Genomic DNA, 15,234 nt, shown 5'->3' on the forward strand with positions numbered 1-15,234 from the left:
CATTAGTTACCTTGATGTTCTTGATCTTTTCTTCTTCTAGATGAATATTATTATTATTTTTTCTAGTTCTATAAAATAGTGTTTTGGTAGTTTGATTGGTATGGCACTGAATCAATAAATTAATTTAAGAGGATTATCATTATTTTTTATTATTTTAGCTCATCCTATCCATGAGCAATTAATGTTTTTCCAATTGTTTAAATGTAACTTTATTTCTGTCTAAAGGGTTCTGTGATTGTATTCATATAGTTCCTGTGTTTGTCTTAGCAGATAGGTTCCCAAATATTTTATATTGTTCAAAATGATTTTAAATGGAGTTTCTCTTTCTAAATCTTAGGTCTGATTTTTGTTTGAATATATAAAGAAATATTGATGATTTATGTGAGTTTATTTTTTACCCTGCAACTTTGCCAAAGTTGTTAATTATTTCCAAAACCCATCTGGAAAAATAATTAAGTCTTATGGAACCATAATCAAGATAAAATAAGATATGGCAAATTCTAAATTAAAAGAACAGAGGACTTAGAATATGGTATTCTTGAGGGCAAAGGGGAGAGAATTATAATCAAGAATCCCTTATTCAGAAAAACTCAATATCGTTCTTTGGGGGAAACAAGGATATTTGATGAAATAGAGGGATTTCAAGCATTCATGATGAAAAAAACTAGGGCTGATGAGAAAATTTGACTTCCAAATACAAATCTCAAGAGAAGTTATAAAGGTGGGCTTGAAATCAGGTCTTCCAATCTAAGTCTACCACAACCCACAATGCTATCTAGATCTCTTCAAGTAATAATGCCATTTATAAAGTTATTGATTCTCAAAGTGCTTTATATATAACTTATTTGTTTCTCAAAACAACTTTGTGAGGTACACAAAGATTTTAAATTTCCTGTTTTTCAGAGGAGGGAACAGACACAAGGACATGTTAAATGACTTGGACTGGGTCACACAGCAGCTAAGTTTCTAAGGTAATGTTGAACTCAAAATAGTTCTGTCATGAAATATACATTTTCTTCCATTAAATTGCTGATCTGCTTAGGTGATACAATAGAAAGAAATCCATTCATCTGCTAAAGGTGGAGTCAGATCAGCTCTGAAGTAATTTCAATTCTAGAGTCTAAGGGCTTAGAAATTAAAGTGACAGAATATGTATCAGAACAACATTTTAACAGAGATAAATAAGAGAGACATTGCTTAGGGGTAGGCAGAGCATGGGATAATAGATGACTTTGCTCTGGGAGAAGGGCACAGTAAAGATCATGAATGTTACAAAAAAAAAAAGGAACCTTACTATCTTGTTCAACTCTTATTATATAGATAAAAATACACAAACCAGACAAGTAAATTGACTTCTGTAAGGTAACATACACATGTTGTCATTATCTATGAAATGATTTATTATTTTGAGGCTAGATCTAGAGATTTTTTCCCTGTTTTTTGTTTAATGGGGAATAAAAACAGAATAAAGAAATTGTATTATCTCTGATTAAAAAGACCATAATATATTAAATGGAACCATTTTAAAAGGAAGGTCCTGGACATGATGACTATCAATTATTCCTCCACGATCTGTTGTTTTCACTCAATTCTTTAAAAATAAATGAACTTTTGGCAGAGTTGTGCAAAGATTACCCATCAACGAGACACAAAAATCTTTTAGCAGTTGAATGGAACTGTTCCACTGACTGCTCATCAGATAGCTTCTGCATGGTTGTTCTCTGGGACAACTGAGTAGCACTCAGGACAGAAGTGACAGTCACCTGCTGAGTTTGCTGGCATATGAGAGAGAATGTCAGAGACTGAGAAAACCTCCTCTTGACTACAATGTGTTACGAAAGGTATTTGCTTAGCTGAGTAACATTTCTCACACTGATGGAAATGTCTTTCCCTTTACCCCAGTGGGCATCAGTAGATGAAAACACCTTTGAAATTCTTTGGTTGATTTCCTCTTTTCTGCTAATGAAAAGACAAAATGTATCTGTCCTACCTTGCAAAAATTAATCAGCCTTTCTAGAAACAAGAGGTTATATTTCGCAAGTGGTTGGTTTAGCACTGCATTATGCCAATGGATTTTTCAAATGACAATAATTTTGTGAACCTTCTTTTAGGGTCAAGAAAAATTTTCACATGTAGTAAATATTTAATTATAATTACTAAGACCATAGGAGGTTGAGGGTGATTGGAAGCAGTTTATGTTTTAATCTCTGGCTTTTGGTTATTATTGTATTCATTTTCATATATCATATTCATTTCTGAACATATTCCTTTGTAGCCCCATCTGTATTTTCTTGCTTAACCTCATTGTTATTTTTAGGTATGTGATGTTGTATGTTAATACCTTTGCCACATTGTTTCTCCTCAGTCTTGCTTAATCATTTGCTTTAGTTGCATCATCTCCTCCCTCATGGCTAACAGCATCACAGTCATTTCAATGTCTTTTGCTTTTTTTCCATAAATTAGATGCACAGTTTTTTTTTAGGGCATAGTATAATTGGATCAAGAAGAATAATGTTCCAGCATATGTGGGAATGAATGAAATCAATCAATATATACTTATATTCACCCATTGCAAACTTTCATATATCCTAAGCAGAAAATAAATATAATCTGGAATTGTGACAAAAAATAAGTTGTAAAACATATAAAAATATATTCAATCCAGGCTAGATAACCCATGGCAAGTAATAATTTCTTTGCCATCTTGTATCTTGAAAAGCCTTTTGCAACAGAAAAAATGTTTTTAAGTCTAGCCCTTTAAGAGTTGCCTCTTCCCTTCAGGAGGAGTGGTTTCTTTTGGGTGTGGTATTACTAGGCAGATTAATTGCACTCAACACTGCTCTCAAAATGGTTACCCTCCACAGTAAAGTAGGCTTTTGAAATGCATGCAGGCCAGATTTTTCTGAAATTTCTCTGACAACTCCAATTGCCTTCTTTTTCCCAAATTCTTGACAAAATAGTTTGGAAAACCTAGATGGCTCTGCCAAAAACTGTAATATTTATTGAGGAAGATGAGAGGAGTGAAAGAACAGGGGATAATGGGAAGTTTGTTGCATGGTATGGAGGAGTCGAGGGGAGAGAGGGAATATTGCTTGGTGAGGCAAAGGAGAGAGATGCCCCCTGCTGAGAGAAAGCAGCAGGGGTCCCATAAGGACTGTTTGTTGATGAATGACTGAACTGATGTTCAGCACCCTCTATGCACAAAAAAAGATAATCCACTTATCTAACTGCAAATTCAAATAATAGAAAGTTTAATAACCAGTTGGGATTGGAGGTATATCAGGAAAGAGGGGCAAGGGAGGTCTCTAAATAAGGTTGGAGTCTTTCTCAGCTTTTAGAGCTGAGGCCAGGTCCCACAGGCAGGCAGAGGGTTTCTCCCACTCCTGTCTTCTGTGCCAGTTTTGTCAATTTCAGAATCTTAGCAGTAGACAGAAAGCAAACAAGAACAGTCTAACCTTCAGAGCTGTTTGGGCCTGTGACTTTGGGCTTAAGCAAGTAGAGGAACTCCACTCCAGACTGGGCTGAATAAGCTCTTCCCTTCTCCAACACCAGGAAGGACAAAAAGCCTGGAAGGAAGTGCTAGTCACAAGACCCAACTGCCACTCCCAGTTGCCCTTCCCCCACCAACTTTTAGTCTTATTTCCTTTCCACATTAGGTTACCTATGTAGTTACTTAATACCTTTTTTGATTAGTTCACCTTTTGTAGTTACTTAACACCTTTTTGTGGTTAAAATGAAATGGGTAGTTGTACTTCAAATACTGAGTTAACAACCTTTTTGTAGATTAAAATCTAAGAATAGATTGTAGATTACAATTCAATCTTCCCAATAAAGGAAGAGCTAAGTACCTTCATTGTTACAATCAGAGAATTACAATTTAATCTTCATTATATATATATATATATATATATATATATATAGAGAGAGAGAGAGAGAGAGAGAGAGAGAGAGAGCTATCATTTTACTTAAGAAATTCCAAACTTTTTTTTTGACATGGATCATTGTGCCACTCTAGTAAAACCTAAAGAAGATAAAGGAAAATATTTTATTGAACTAGTTTTCAAAAGTTAATAGATACCAGATTTTGAATCCCTGCTAGAAATGTCATATAGACCCTATGATCAATAGATGATCAATTTATTTTTTGAGCTTTAAATTCTAAAGTTCAGGCATTTAGACAGAGAGGAAAAAGAAAATTTGGGTTACAAAGTTCTGGGTTAAAAGTATAATAATAAAAATATTAATACATGGGTTGGAACTGCTTCAACAAAGCAAAACAGATGTCATGTATTTCTGCTGATTTTCAAATTTAATATGATATTAAAATATCTGTTTCATCTATTGGTGACAAAGTAGTATTTTATTACTGATTCTATATTCAAAACTGAAGGGAATGTTAAATTTCTGGTAGAGGATCATATTTTTTTTTTTTTTGCATCCAAGTTCATACATTCCCCAATTATAAACCATCGACCCCAGGCTAAGAAACTCTGGACTAGATGGTCTCTTCCAATTCTTTACCTATGATATTATGATCTTACTTAGCATAAGTGAAGCAATATGCTCAAATTGCAAGAGAACTGCCTGTTTTCATAAGTCAGTCTTAAAAGTTATACAGAAAAATTGTACTTACTGAGAGACTATAAATTGTATCTTCACAAAAGATTCTGAACATAAGAAGTCATTATAAGTAAGGCTGGGGCTCTTATCCTTGGTAATAAAGTTAACTATGTATTACTTTCTAAATCTGCATATTGACTAAAGCTATATGTACTAGCTCTGCTTTGTTAATGATGAAATGTTTTACGTATATATGTATATGTTTATACATATATCTAATATAATTATCTTCCATCTTTTAATTGTTTATCATTTTATTTTTAGTCACATCCTCAAACATTGTAGTGTTCAATTCTTTGCTATGTATTTTATCAAAATTTCTTTAAATTGGTCTTTCTTTCCAAGGTGTCTCTCTTTTTAAAGATGTATTGATTATAATTTTCCCCTATCTTCCTCCTTTATATTTGACAATATAGTTTATATTCTAATCCATTGTTGCCCCTTGGTTTTCAAATATCTCTATTTGGAAACTAAGGCAAGTGTCTGCATATTAAAATACCTTTTAAAGTCTTATGTGTTCTGATATTACTATCAGTTTCCTTTCATTGAGCCTCTGTATGCAATTATTGTCATTGATAAGTATTGGATTCATTCTCCTTACTCATAATCATTTTTAATGATTAATAACTTGTTTAGAAAGGTCAGGTTGGAGTAGTTTTACAGAGTTAGGTGATAAAATGAAAGGAATTTGGACTTTTAGTCTCATGATCTGGGTTCAAATTCTCTCTCAGAATCTTACTGGCTCTGTGATCCTGGGGAAAAAAAAAAAAACACTTAAGCTTTATGTTCCTTTACTGTTCTGTCAAAATGGAATAATAATAATACCTAGGACTGCTTCTTGGTACAGTGGATATAGTGGCAGCCCTAGAATCAAGGAGACTCACCTTCCTGAGATCGAATCTGACTTCAGATATTTACTAACTTGGTGACCCTGGGCAAGTCATTTAATTCTGTTTCCCTCAGTTTCCTCTTCAATAAAGTGAACTGGAAAAGGAAATTTCAAACCATTCTAGCATCTTTGATAACAAGTTCACAAACAGGTCACAAAGAGTCAAATATACCAAAAACACACAGATATACTTAATAACAACAGTCAATAACATCTACCTCACAACATTGTTTTGAGGATAAAGGGATTAAGAAAATATTTGTAAAAGTGCTTTGAGAATAGTTAAGCACTATATAACAGGTAACTGTAGTAATTATTATTGTTTAATCACATTTAATGTATGTTTTCATTTAATTTTTTTTCTTCTATTGTTTCCTCTAAGATTTAGATTTTTCTCTAAGACTTGGTGATCTTTAAGCAGATAGTTACTTTAAGAATGACTCACATTAATACCATTTCCTGTCTATTTAAATATAACTATCATTTTTGTTACTCAATTAGTTATAACTTTGTTATTTTATATATATGTATTTATATATTTTATTTTAGTTTGTTTATATTTCACATTTTTATTTAAGAAAAAATAAATAATAAAAAATATTTTATTTAAAGCATTAGATTTTATTTATTATTATTAATAAATAATGTTATTTATATAATTTATATAATAGAAATTATTATTTATATTTACATATTTATATGGATATTATTATTGTGTTAATTAATCGCCAGATATTTATCAAGTTCCTTTTGTGTACCAAACATTATGTTAAACATTAAGGATCCAAATACAAGAATGAAAGTTACTGCCCTCATAGACCTTAGAATGTATTGGAGTAAAACAGTGGAGTAATGAAACACATGTATTTTCTTAAGTACAAAATATACCAATCAAATAACCAGGTATTCCAATAGGAAGTCAATAGTGGCTGCTTGGCTTATGTAATTCCTCATAGTAAAAATGGTACTTCAGATGAGTTCCAAAAGAAGGTAGAGATTATAAACTATTTTCCATGTCCAGTTCCTTCTAATTATTTTCTCAAAGAAAATATCCCTAAACCATAAGTTTGATTCTTCAACAATGAAATATCCAAAACTTTGGCCTCTCTCATTTTTTTCTTCTGATCGATCTATTCAGACTTTTTGCTGTCCTTTCACATTTCTAACAGCACTGAAGTAACACAAACTTAAAATAATCTATTGTATTAATTGGAAGTTATTATCAAATTCTCCATAGAATATCTCTACCATTTGTGATAGATTTTGACTATACTTGACTTGTTGTCCTTAGGGAAAAAAAAAGGGTTTCACTTTCAAATGAAACATATAAGAATAAATGCAGAATCTTGGTCAATCATATCATGCTTTTTTACAGATGAAACATACTTTAAGATTATAAGAAATATTAAGTATGTTTCATCAGTTTGAATAAAGTACTCACTAATAAAAAGGGCACTTAGGACATTATAATATGGCCTCTTCTTTTAGCTGAATGACATAAAATGTGGAAGGCAGTCTTACATTTACGGTATTTTTAAAAACTGAAAAAAGGATTTTGGAATGAGAAAAAAAAAACTTACAGTGATAAAGGTATTAGCTCCAAGTCTTTTGACAATGAAAACATAACATATTGAAGATAATTTATCTTTGAAAGAATTGTTTTCAGTCAAGTCCAACTCTTCATAACTTTTCTTAGCCTCAAAGATTACTGCAGGCAATGACTGCAACCATAATATTAGAAGATGCTTGCTCTCTGGAAGAAAAGTATAGCAAATCTGGACAGCATCATCTTGCTAACAAAATTTTAAACAGTCATCTCCAGAAGCAATGATTTTTCCCATAGCAATGTATGTATAAGACTATAAGGAAAGTTAAGCATTGAGTAAGGGACATATTGGAATTGTGGTGCTGCAGAAGACTTTTGAGAGTTCTTTGGAGGCCAAGGAGATCAAATCAGTCAATACTTTAAAAATTAAATTTGACATTCACTAGAAAGTCAAAGACTGAGGCTGAAGTTTAAATACTTTGAGAAGACAGGAACATTGGGAAAAACCCTGATGCTGGGAAAGAATGAAAGATAAAAGCAAACTGGATGGCAGAGGATGAGATGGGAAAATAGTGTCATGGAAACACTGAATATGAACTTTGTCAGACTTCAAAAGGCAGGGGAGTATAAGAGGACCTGGCCTGCTGTGGACCATGGGGACAGGAATAATTATATACAATTGAACAATTGAACATTATCTCTACTAATACATCATACTCCATCCATAGAAAATTATTTCCTATAATAATCCAAAATGCAGTTAAAGTAAAAAAAATATCCAATCCACAAATTTATAGCAATGCTAACTAAACTCTCTCTCTAGATCTTTGAAATTTCTGTCATGTCATTCTCTTTCAAGAGCTAACCATCATTTAAAGTTTTTAGTGTGTACACATAAATTCCCTAAATTCACCTGTTTAAATGCTGAGGATGACTTTCAGGCTCATCTAGCAACCAACAGCCCTGACTTCAGTAGAAACTTGGCTTCTTTTCTTAAGAAGAAAGCTGAAGCAAGAGTATAACCTCTTTTTCACCCAGGGAGGACATACTCTCAGGGGTGTAATTTATTTCATGCCCCTGCCACGGAAGTGCTTTCTGGGGCTGAATTCAGTAGCACCATCAGACCATGTGTAGTCATATTCATCAAGTCTGTTTTACAACATGAACTTGAACTAAAGTGTTCCAAGGCTTTAAAACAACAAAAGGCCCATGTTTTCTCACTAATGAAAGCTACCTATCCCCCTTCCAATCTACATAATACCCATAATTACATGCAAATTATGTGATTTTCAACTGTTTGGATAATCTGTTCCTATAATTAAGAGCAGTACAACAATGTTTTAAACAGCCATGGAATTGTCACCATGAATCATATGCATCCTGTAGAGCACCATTATCACAAACAGAACTCCCAGGACAAAACAATATTGCACTAATCTTTTGGGGGGTTACACTCAACAGATCATGCATAAATAATTCAAAGAACCATGGGAAGGACCTTGATGACTGTTTTTCTTAAAATTACAAAGAAAAATGTTAACCCAGGGCTTTTTATTATCAAGTGTCTTAAGTCTCTGGAGAGGCAGCATTTAATATAGTTGTCAGGGATTGGCATTAGTCTAGTGAGAGCTCTCAACTTAAAACTACCACAATTAAGTTGCTTAATGAGAGTCATGTTAGCACCAAGTATTTCTGGTTTTGTCAAGAAAGGATCTCTATATTCCCATTTAATGGAAGTTAAGAAAAAAATTTAAAAGGGGATGAAGGGGGACAAATTAATCCAATTACAGTACAATGTGGTTTTTTTTCCCCATTTTTTCCAGGGGAAAAAGACCATTTCTTCATGATCAACATTCCACACATTTCCCTAATTAATGCAATTTGATCAAATGAAACAAATTCATGATGTCATTAACTGAGTTGTGCTTAATGAAGTTGGGCTATATGAAACATTAACTGCAGTGCAAAATCCATTCTGGTGGCCTGGGAAATGCACATTTATCATCTCAGTACATTTACTCTGGAAGTACCAATCATGGAGCCTTATCACTATAATCATCATGTCTTGATAAATCAACATAAATTAACATTTTGATCAATGTTTTCATTAAACCCAGTCTGCAGAAAAAAAAATGGTCTTTTTGCCTGGCAGCATCAAACACTTAAGCATAGTCTCCCTGAAGTCAAAATGAGAAGAGTCTGTCCAATATACAACTGTCAGCTTCCAATTTGCATGTATATTTGTCTTATCAAGTCCTTACAAGGCTACAGAATACCTTGTCATGCAGAGGAGAATTGCCAAGAATTTTGATTTTTTTCATAAGAAATTGTATAGACCAATGAACTGGTTTAAGTTTTTTGCAAAGTAATACACCAGGAAAGGCTAGAATCTGTTGTATATATAAGTTCCTTCACTTTAAGGATAAAAATATTCAGAGGTAGGATCTTAGAGCTAAAGTTGTCTTACCTCCTTATTTTGCAAAGGAAAACAATAGAAATGACTTGCCAAAAGTTACAGGTGCTCTTGCATTAGTGAAAGACTAGATACTTCTCCAAACACTATCATATACAGTACATTGATTATCCTCATAGTTTTTGTTTTTTTTAATGTAGCTATATGCTTTAAGTTTTACAAAACACCTTTAAACACCTCTTCATGAGTCAGGCTATGCAAGACAATGAAAGAATAATGAAAAGGAACTGAAGTCTGGAAATCTAGGTTCAAATCTAAGTCTGTCACTTACAGTCTTTCTGGGCTTTTAGTTGTTTCATTTCATTAAATGAGTGGCTTGTACTAGATTACTTCCAAGGTCCTTATATAGCAACTAGAGGTCATAGTGGAAGAGTCAGGCCTAAAGTCAGGAAGATTCATTTGCATGAGGTCAAATCTGGCCTCAGACACTTAACAGCTATGTGACCCTGACTTTGGGCAAGTCACTTAAGCGTGTTTATCTCACTTCCTCATCTGTAAAATGAGCTCAAGAAGGAAATGGCAACCCACTCCTGTATCTTTGCCAGGAAAAAAATTAACTGGGGTCATGAAAACTTGGTCATTACAGAAGATGATTGAACAGTAGCAAAAGTTCTATTTCAGCTCAAAACAGTATAATATGAAATTTGATTTTATAGTTGAGAAGTTGAGGCTCAAAGAGATGAGCTTACTGATTGATAATAACATGTTTACAACATGCTACAACTGGAATTCAAAACTATATCTTGACTTCAAGATTAATAATTTGTCACCATTCCAAGTACTAAGAATTTTTTTTACTACTAAACATATTAGCATTTAATAGCATTCAATTATTAACATAGCAATTTCTTATAAATCCAACAGACATTAGTTGTTATCCTTTGCAATTCATTTATCCTTTCTCTTTACATTCTATTTATTCTTTCTATTAAAATAATTTTAAAATAGATTTATATTCATGTTGTGCCTTAATTTTTTCAAAGTACTCTAGATTTGATTACCAGAAGTTTCTTTATTTTATATGAGAGAAATTTGTTCAAAGAGAGGTCGTGCAATATTGTCTTTATTCTTTCTCCTGACATTGAATTTTTGTTGTCCTGAGATAGCTGAAGTGCCACAGGTATCATGATCCTTATATCACATTTGATAACAACTCAGTAAACTGTCATCCCAATTTTGCATGATAGTCTGGGTCATATGTTTTCTTCGTTGCCTTAATATTTTTCCTGTATATGTTATTATTAGGCAATTTCATTTTAGTGGGCACACTTCTAATTTAGTTTAATTAGCACAATGCCATCAAGAAACAAAAAAAATCCAAGTGACTATTTCATCTATTGTGTCCCTATCTTCCACATGTACTCTGCACATAATATTCATCAGTGTTAGTGTCTTCTCTTCTAGTGTCTTCTCTTCTAAGGATACTAAACATACATGTCCTTAGGTATGCCTCTTATGTACCTATATGTGTGATGCTATTTAACTCTTTAAATATAAATTTCTTTTACACACATAATAATTTTTCTCTCTCTAATAGATAGCATCACCATAACTACCAAACAATTGGTGTTTAATAAATAATTATTGATTAATTGAATAAATGACTTTGGAAAGTATCCTCTGTTTTAAAATACTGAATATTCAAAATGCAGAGTCAACAAAATGTTGGACAAAATCTATCTGTCAGAACCTAAATCAAGGGTAAAATTAGATTTGGAGCTGGATTGGACCTCAAAACTGAATTTTAAAAGTACTCCACCCTACTCAGACCATCTCAGAAGATCTGATTTAGATATTTCCTGATTAGTAACAATGGAGATACTTGGTCTAACAGAATCAAGTCTTGAGAACTCTACATTTCTCTACCCTACTTAGTTTAACAACATCAGGAATGTCAGCACCATACACAAGGATTAAATATCTGAGAAAATGGCCTTCCACAGACACGTGCAGAAACAGTGGACAGACCCCTGGGCTGTCCTATGTCAAGCTAAGCTATCATTGATGCAGATGAGATGCAGGAAAGTGACATAAAACCGTCTATATAAATCACTTCACTTCCTCTCTTCACCTTCTTTTCCCAGAGAGGCGTCTCTGGCTGTCAGCGTGCTAAGCTTTCCGACATTTTGGCATGGTGGCACCTATTTGTCTGGGTTTTGGCTGTGAGTTTGCCCTTGAGCTAATTCAGGTTCAGGCATCTTGGCTGAGCCAACTTGGAGTTCAGGCTGGTTCCTTTTTCTTTTTCTCTCCAAAACCTTACCTTCTAGAGTCTCTAATCTTCCCACCCGGCACAAGCCAGGCAGGAGAAATTCTACACCCTTTCCTTCTCCCTTCTTAAATTTCTTTCCACTATATTAATTAAATCACCATAAATTTCCAGATTGACATGGATATTTTTTTGTTATTTGGGATATCCATGGAGGCCAATAATTAATATAGTTTAGGTCACAATGCTAAAATTATGCTTTACAAAACCTAACTCATCTGAGAGCCAGGGAGATCAAATGATTTGCCCATGGTAACACATTTGGTGTCAAATTTGTCTGATTGCATCAAATAAATAGAGGACATTTAAATGAAGAAAATTTTAGATCATTTTTCATGATAAGAATCAATAAGTTATTATCATGTACCAATCTGCATTAAGATTTGGGAATAAGATTTATGAGTAAAGAATAACAAATAACTATCTGCTGTCCTTTACACCTTTCATTTGGCTGTGTCACTGGGAGAATGTAGCCCATTGTAGATAATAATTTTGTGATTGTACACACTAAGGCATTAAAGTGTGTAAAGAGACTAAGAGTGCACCTGTCAAAAATGTGTAAAATTCAATCAGTAAAAAGAGAATAAAGGAAGATTATCAGCAATACTACCTCAAACAACAATTAAAAACAGTAGATGATAACAAAAGCTGACAACAGTTTGGTTTAAGATCAAATAAAGCCTCATTAAAATATGATTAAGTGAACAGAACAGGTGAAATTCAGTGGCCTGAAAAATTCAAGAAAGAGATCACTTCTAGCTAGAGGAAATTCATTAAGTTTTCAAACAAGATGGGACATGTAAGCATAGCTTGGAAGTATAACAGGGGACTTGAACAAGGGGCCCAACCACTCTGCGGGATAGACTTGGTCCTGCTTCTGAAAATGTATGTTTCCTTGTGATAGAGGGGTCTTGACCCGATACAGAATATTTTATGATTATTTACTGTGTGGTTGAAAAGCCCTTTAATTAACTGGCAATTGTGAACTGAGATGACGTACACAAATTCCAAAACAGAAAGCAAGCTTTCTCTCTCTAGTGATAATCAAGGGAAGAAATAATATTAAGTGCCTATGTGGAGAGATGTACATCATGACCTTATTTCATTACCTGACAATCCATGTGGTATATGAATGCATGACTTTCTTTTCTTTTTTCTGTCTTTTTTGGGTTTATTTATTCTAAACTTAGGGGATATATTATTGGACAATGAATGACCTTTTAACAAAAGGGTCAGAAAAACCACCAATTGTTAAATAACTATGCTCAAAAAGTTGTAGACACTGAAGAGAAACCTAAAAAAAATGAGGCCGAATAGTGAAGTAAACTGCTAGATAAAACATTTTCTCCTGAAAACAAGGGAGACACTTGTCTATTGAATATGCTGTACCCTCATCCAGTGCCATATTTCCCAATAAAATTTGACTTCTGCAAAACTTACCTATTACTGTTGAGGGTACCAATATTCTCTCAGGTTTTCAGGCTCTCAAGCTGTCTGTGATTTTTATTCCTCATTCTCATATCTAATATATTGGCCATATCTAATATATTGCCAAAGCCTGAGAATTTCACAGGAAAACTGATTTCCAAGGAGGTAAAATAGCTTGTTTCAAGTCCCAAAGGTCCCAACTAACAAAATTCAGATAAAACCTCAATCAATTTTACTTCAAATTAAGTATACTATAGCATGTAAAAGTTCATCTCACTTTATTGTGCTAAATGGCTACTCAGTTGTAGCAGCATGACCAGTGGGAGATTAAAGGAGGAGGGGAAAAGGAATCCCCAAAGCTGGATCTGACAGAGTAAATGTTCTCAATCTTACTCTAATCATCATACTTCCTATCTTCTCCCTTATCCTTCTGCTCTTCTCAAGAAATTCTCAGGATAACCTACCTTTATTTGATAGAGGAAGATCATTGAGAAAACGCTTACTTCCACCCTTTTAATTTTTGGGTATGACTAAACATCTCCATTTCAACCTATACACAACTTTGTCATTCACTTCATTGTCTGACAGGAAAAAAGGAAGGTTCAATAACAAAATGTCAGCTACTTGATCCACACACCACTGGTATAAGTTGTGCTGGGACTGCATAGGACTATTTTTACCAGGCTTCAAGTATATTATTGGTTAAATGGACATTTTGTCTAGAAAGTAAAAACATTTATTTATTTTTTTTAATCATTATGGCCATGGGACTGCTTTGCATCTGATAGCTGCTCCATCATCCCCAGCCTTGGTGTTTATTTTTATGCCCATTTTCTTGGCACACAGATACATTACCCAACACACATGTCCAAAGAGAGAGTAAAAACATTTATTAAAGTATCACTTAAACTGAAAAACATGTGGAATATTAAATCAGTTGGAAATTGTTAATTCTGGCTGAAATTTCTAAAGTTTTGAAAGGCTGACCACAAGGATGATTTCCCTTGGGTGATTTTTTCTCCAGAATGATTCAAGAGGACTATTTAAGTCTTAGAGGGTACACACACACACACACACACACACACACGCACACACACACACACACAGGCAGAGAGAACTCCTATTCAGAGTATCACTGATTTTTGAAGTATTGCAATGTTGTGCCACTTTGGATATGTTTTGATTGCTTTGGGTTTTAGTTTTGGATCAAAGGATGCCATACCCAAGACTGGCTTTGGACACAAAGATGAGATAATAGATTTAAAGTTGGTCAGGACCTTAGAGGTCATTTAATCCAACCCTCTCATTTTACTAATATGGAAACCAAAGACTAAAGAGGTTTTGAAGCTTGCCCAAGGTCTCATAATTATTATATGTTAAACAGGCATTTGAACTCAGGCCATCTGACTCAAAATCGTTTCACTCTATAATGTATTCTGATGAATTAATTGCCTTTCTTACTCTGAGAAAGGATTATTTACTTTAAAATTATAAAAACCATTTGATTCCAAAGAAGCAGCTTGCATGTTGTCAGCAGAGATGACATTCAGTTCTATGTTCCATACTTTGGTGAAGAATTTGAAAAAAAAAAATCTAGGAGCTAAGGATTTTTGGTTGTTAGGGAGCTATTTTAAATACTCAAAATGTGTCAAATTAAAAATATGACCTTCCTTATCTTCTATTATTACTAAATATATACTAGTCATATCATGTAAGTTTTATTTTAAAAGTTAAGAATAATAGATAATGGTTAAAATTCACATAATAAGTGATGTTTGATCCAATGTTTTGTTTTAAGTTCGAGGGCATATTTATGTCAGGAAAAGTGATATCACCATGTGAAAAGAATAGGAGGTGATAAAAATCAACAAGAGAGATAGCATAATGTAGTCAAAATAATTATCTACTTGGATTCACAGAATCATAGAATTTAGTCCAACCCATAACATATAGCAATCTCTACTATAATATACATAGCAAGTGGTTATCCAATTTCCACTTGAAGACTTCTA

General features: G+C 33.4%; 1 long non-coding RNA gene across 1 annotated transcript in view; it reads left to right on the forward strand.

Annotated features, from left to right (window-relative positions):
• The first annotated feature begins 255 nt into the window (after positions 1-255).
• LOC103102003 (uncharacterized) overlaps positions 256-15,234 on the forward strand; it is a 31,713-nt gene continuing 16,734 nt past the window's right edge. The window contains exon 1 of the long non-coding RNA XR_008915525.1: positions 256-971. This is a non-coding gene — a long non-coding RNA (uncharacterized LOC103102003). The remainder of the gene's footprint in view (positions 972-15,234) is intronic.

This window comes from Monodelphis domestica, chromosome 1, assembly GCF_027887165.1.
Source record: "Monodelphis domestica isolate mMonDom1 chromosome 1, mMonDom1.pri, whole genome shotgun sequence".
NCBI lineage: Eukaryota > Metazoa > Chordata > Mammalia > Didelphimorphia > Didelphidae > Monodelphis > Monodelphis domestica.